This window comes from Malaclemys terrapin, chromosome 15 (genome assembly GCF_027887155.1).
Source record: "Malaclemys terrapin pileata isolate rMalTer1 chromosome 15, rMalTer1.hap1, whole genome shotgun sequence".
Taxonomy (NCBI): Eukaryota; Metazoa; Chordata; order Testudines; family Emydidae; genus Malaclemys; species Malaclemys terrapin.
In genome coordinates, this window is record NC_071519.1 from 14,192,306 (window position 1) to 14,197,305 (window position 5,000).

The window sequence follows — 5,000 nt, forward strand, 5'->3', positions numbered from 1 at the left end:
GACCTGGCGGCCGGTTTGCTATCCGGCCACCAGGTCAACCCATTGGATTCGACGGGTTGACCTGGTGGCCGCTTTGCTTTCCGGCCCGGGTGTCACCCCACTCCGAGGGCAGCGCGGCAGTGGTCTTGACGACCACAGAGGGGGGGCTTAATAGTCGAGACGGAGCCGGTCCGGGAGAGGCTTAATCGTCATCCCCCGACAGTGTGTGTGTGGGGGGGAGGCTTAGCAGTCTTCCCCCCAGGCTGGGTGGGGGCCTGGCGGGAGGCGTCGCAGTCTTCCCCCGGGCGGTCCGGTGGGGGAGGCTTAGCAGTCGTCCTCAGGGTGGTCCGGGGGTGGGGGGAGGCCTCACAGTCGTCCCTGGGAGAGCCGGGTCGGCGGCGGTGGCGGGTGTCAGGCTTTACATCCAGCCTCCGGAGGGTGAGCGTCCTCGGACGCGCTGCAGCTGCCGCAGAGAGGCGGCCTCTGAGGCAGGGAGCGGGGCACCGAGGCTGGGGAGTGGGGAGCAGGAGCCGTGGGGTGGGGGGCGTTCAGGACAACAGGTCAAGCCCCGGGTAGCGGCTGTCAAATGTTCAAAGTCCCCACCGGGACAACAGGTCAACCCCAGGGGAAGCAGCTGTAAAATTTTCAAAGTCCCCGTTCGGCCACCAGGTCAACCCGCTGAATCTATTGGGTTGACCTGGCGGCCGGTTTCCTTTCCGGCCACCAGGTCAACCCAATGGATTCAACGGGTTGACCTGGTGGCCGGTTTGCTTTCCGGCCCGGGCGTCACCCCACTCCGAGGGCAGAGCGGCAGTGGTCTTGAGGACCACAGAGGGGGGGCTTAATAGTCGAGACGGAGCCGGTCCGGGGGAGGCTTAATAGTCGTCCCCCGAGGACTCCGGGGGCAGGCTTAATAGTCGTTCCAGGAGAGGCTTAATAGTCGTCCCCCCGAGTACTCCGGGGGCAGGCTTAATAGCCATTCCCCAGGCGGTCCGGCGGAGGCTTAAGAGTCGTGCTTAGCGGCCACCAGGTCAACCCGCGGAATCTACTGGGTTGACCTGGTGGCCGCTTTGCTTTCCGGCCCGGGCGTCACCCCACTCCGAGGGCAGAGCGGCAGTGGTCTTGAGGACCACAGAGGGGGGGCTTAATAGTCGAGACGGAGCCGGTCCGGGGGAGGCTTAATAGTCGTCCCCCGAGGACTCCGGGGGCAGGCTTAATAGCCATTCCCCAGGCGGTCCGGCGGAGGCTTAAGAGTCGTGCTTAACGGCCACCAGGTCAACCCGCGGAATCTACTGGGTTGACCTGGCGGCCGGTTTGCTTTCCGGCCACCAGGTCAACCCATTGGATTCGACGGGTTGACCTGGTGGCCGCTTTGCTTTCCGGCCCGGGTGTCACCCCACTCCGAGGGCAGCGCGGCAGTGGTCTTGACGACCACAGAGGGGGGGCTTAATAGTCGAGACGGAGCCGGTCCGGGAGAGGCTTAATCGTCATCCCCCGACAGTGTGTGTGTGGGGGGGAGGCTTAGCAGTCTTCCCCCCAGGCTGGGTGGGGGCCTGGCGGGAGGCGTCGCAGTCTTCCCCCGGGCGGTCCGGTGGGGGAGGCTTAGCAGTCGTCCTCAGGGTGGTCCGGGGGTGGGGGGAGGCCTCACAGTCGTCCCTGGGAGAGCCGGGTCGGCGGCGGTGGCGGGTGTCAGGCTTTACATCCAGCCTCCGGAGGGTGAGCGTCCTCGGACGCGCTGCAGCTGCCGCAGAGAGGCGGCCTCTGAGGCAGGGAGCGGGGCACCGAGGCTGGGGAGTGGGGAGCAGGAGCCGTGGGGTGGGGGGCGTTCAGGACAACAGGTCAAGCCCCGGGTAGCGGCTGTCAAATGTTCAAAGTCCCCACCGGGACAACAGGTCAACCCCAGGGGAAGCAGCTGTAAAATTTTCAAAGTCCCCGTTCGGCCACCAGGTCAACCCGCTGAATCTATTGGGTTGACCTGGCGGCCGGTTTCCTTTCCGGCCACCAGGTCAACCCAATGGATTCAACGGGTTGACCTGGTGGCCGGTTTGCTTTCCGGCCCGGGCGTCACCCCACTCCGAGGGCAGAGCGGCAGTGGTCTTGAGGACCACAGAGGGGGGGCTTAATAGTCGAGACGGAGCCGGTCCGGGGGAGGCTTAATAGTCGTCCCCCGAGGACTCCGGGGGCAGGCTTAATAGTCGTTCCAGGAGAGGCTTAATAGTCGTCCCCCCGAGTACTCCGGGGGCAGGCTTAATAGCCATTCCCCAGGCGGTCCGGCGGAGGCTTAAGAGTCGTGCTTAGCGGCCACCAGGTCAACCCGCGGAATCTACTGGGTTGACCTGGCGGCCGGTTTGCTTTCCGGCCACCAGGTCAACCCATTGGATTCGACGGGTTGACCTGGTGGCCGCTTTGCTTTCCGGCCCGGGTGTCACCCCACTCCGAGGGCTGCGCGGCAGCGGTCCTGAGGACCACAGAGGGGGGGCTTAATAGTCGAGAGGGAGCAGGTCCGGGGAAGGCTTAGCAGTCTTCCCCCGGGCGGTCCGTTGGGGGAGGCTTAGCAGTCGTCCCCAGGGCGGTCCGGGGGTGGGGGGAGGCCTCACAGTCGTCCCTCGGAGAGCCGGGTCGGCGGCGGTGGCGGGCGTCAGGCTTTACGTCCAGCCTCCGGAAGGTGCGCGTCCTCGGAGGCGATGCAGGCGCCGCAAAGGGGCAGCCTCCGAGGCAGGGAGCGGAGCACCGAGGCTGGGGAGAGGGGAGCAGGAGCCGGGGGCTGGGGGGGGTGGGGTGGGGGGGGGGCGTTCAGGACAAGCGGTCAAGCCCCGGGGAGCAGCTGTCAAATGTTCCAAGTCCCCACTCGGCCACCAGGTCCACCCCAGTCTAGCAATGGGGTTGACCTGGCTGATGGCCGGTTAGTGTCAAGGTAAACTCACCGTCGTCCACAGGAGGGCAGCTCTCAGGCCGTCCGGCTGCGGCTGACTCTGGGGCGGTGCCCGGTCCCGGCAGCGAGGGGCGGGGGGGGGGCGCGGAGCGACACGGAGCTAACCGGCCCCCGGGGCCGGGGGCGCCTCCCGCGACTTTGGGGGCCGCGGGTCGTCAGTGGCGTGCAGGCCGGGCCTCTCCCGGGGGATTCGGGGGGGGGGGGGGGCGGTCCTGCGGGCCGGGCGCAGGGGGCTCGAGCGAGCCCGGGCCGGTCCGCCCCGGGGCCGGGGTCTCCGCCTGCGGCTCGGGGGGGCGCGGGTCGTCGGGGGAGGAAGCCCGGGGGAGCTGCACGCCGGCCTGCCAGGCCAGGCCAGGCCTGGCCTGGGTGGCCGCGGGGGGATTCGGGGCGGTCCCGCGAGCCGGCGGCCGGGCGCAGGGGGTCCGAGCGCGTCCGAGCGAGTCCGTCCCGGCCCCGGGGTCTCCCCCTGCGGCTCTGGGGGGCCGTGGGTCCCCGCTGGCGGAAGCCGCTGGGCGCTGGACACCCGCCGTCCGTCCCGCCTGGCCAGGCCTGGCCTGGGTGGCCGCGGGGCGGGGGATTCGGGGCGGTCCCGCGAGCCGGCGGCCGGGCGCAGGGGGTCCGAGCGCGTCCGAGCGAGTCCGTCCCGGCCCCGGGGTGTCCCCCTGCGGCTCTGGGGGCCGTGGGTCCCCGCTGGAGGAAGCCGCTGGGCGCTGGACACCCGCCGTCCGTCCCGCCTGGCCAGGCCTGGCCTGGGTGGCCGCGGGGGGATTCGGGGCGGTCCCGCGAGCCGGCGCCCGGGCGCAGGGGGTCCGAGCGAGTCCGTCCCGGGCCCGGGGCCTCCCCCTGCGGCTTTGGGGGCCGTGGGTCCCCGCTGGCGGAAGCCGCTGGGCGCTGGACACCCGCCGTCCGTCCCGCCTGGCCAGGCCTGGCCTGGGTGGCCGCGGGGCGGGGGGATTCGGGGCGGTCCTGCGGGCCGGCGGCCGGGAGGGTCCGGGCCAGTCCGCCCCATGCCCGGGGTCTCCCCCAGCGGCTTCGGTGGGTCCTCCGCGGAGGAAGCCGGGTGGGGAGCCGGACCCCAGGCGCCCAGACCCGTGACCTGCGGCCGCGACCTCCGACTCGGCAGGAGCGACGAGGGGCTTTCCGGCCCGTCCCCCCCCTCTCCTTCCTCCCCAGAAAAGGAGAGAGAGCTGGCTCGGACCGGGAAAAGCTGCCTACGGCACCTGGGATTCCCAGGCGGTCACCCATCCAAGTACTAGCCAGGCCCGGGACGGTTTACCTTCCGAGATCGGACGGGATCGGGGGCGTTCGGTCCGGTATGGCCGTAGGCACCCGGCCCCCGCGCCTCCTCGCCCGCTTTCCCCTGCCGACGCCCGGGCCTGCCGCACGGTGAGCCCCGGTCGGACTGCCCCCCTGCGGCAGGGCCCCCGTCTCTCGCGGGCCCGGTCCTTTTTTCCTTCTCGAGCTCCGGGGCCCGGGCTGGCCGCCAGAGCCCCTCCGCCCGCCCGCCCTCCCCGGCGTCGGGGAAAATATTGTCCCGGACATCCAGTGCGCCCTGATCCTGTCAGCCGGGGGGGGGGGTGGGTGGGTGGAGGGGGGGCAGTCCCTCGCTGCGGCCGGGGAGGGTGAGCCCAGGGCGGCTTGCCTGCCGTCCGAGTCCCCTCTCGGCCACCAGGTCAACCCCGAGCCGAAAGGGCTGAAAAATTTTCAGAGTCCCCTCCCGGGCACCAGGTCAACCCGTGGAATCGAACGGGTTCGCCTGCTGGCCGGTTCGCTTCCCGGCCACCAGGTCAACCCGTAGGTTTGAACGGGCACGCCCGGTGGCCGCTTTCCCGTCCGGTCACCAGGTCAACCCGGATCTCCCTCCTTCCCTGGGCGCCCCCTCCTCGGAGGCGTCAGGTTCCATTTTCTTTTTCCCCCCAGACTTCCAGGGGCCCGATCCAGTCGGCCGGGAGGCAGTCCCTCGCTGCGGCCGGGGTGGGTGAGGCCAGGGCGGCTTGCCTGCCGTCCGAGTCCCCTCTCGGCCACCAGGTCAACCCCGAGCCGAAAGGGCTGAACATTTTTCAGAGTCCCCTCCCGGGCACCAGGTCAA

At 70.4% G+C, this 5,000-nt stretch overlaps 1 non-coding gene across 1 annotated transcript; it reads right to left on the reverse strand.

The window, feature by feature from the left end:
- Positions 1-4,119: 4,119 nt before the first annotated feature.
- LOC128823656 (5S ribosomal RNA) lies at positions 4,120-4,238 on the reverse strand. Its single transcript, XR_008441898.1, has one exon. It is a non-coding gene; the product is annotated as a 5S ribosomal RNA (ribosomal RNA).
- Between the last annotated feature and the right edge of the window lie 762 nt (positions 4,239-5,000).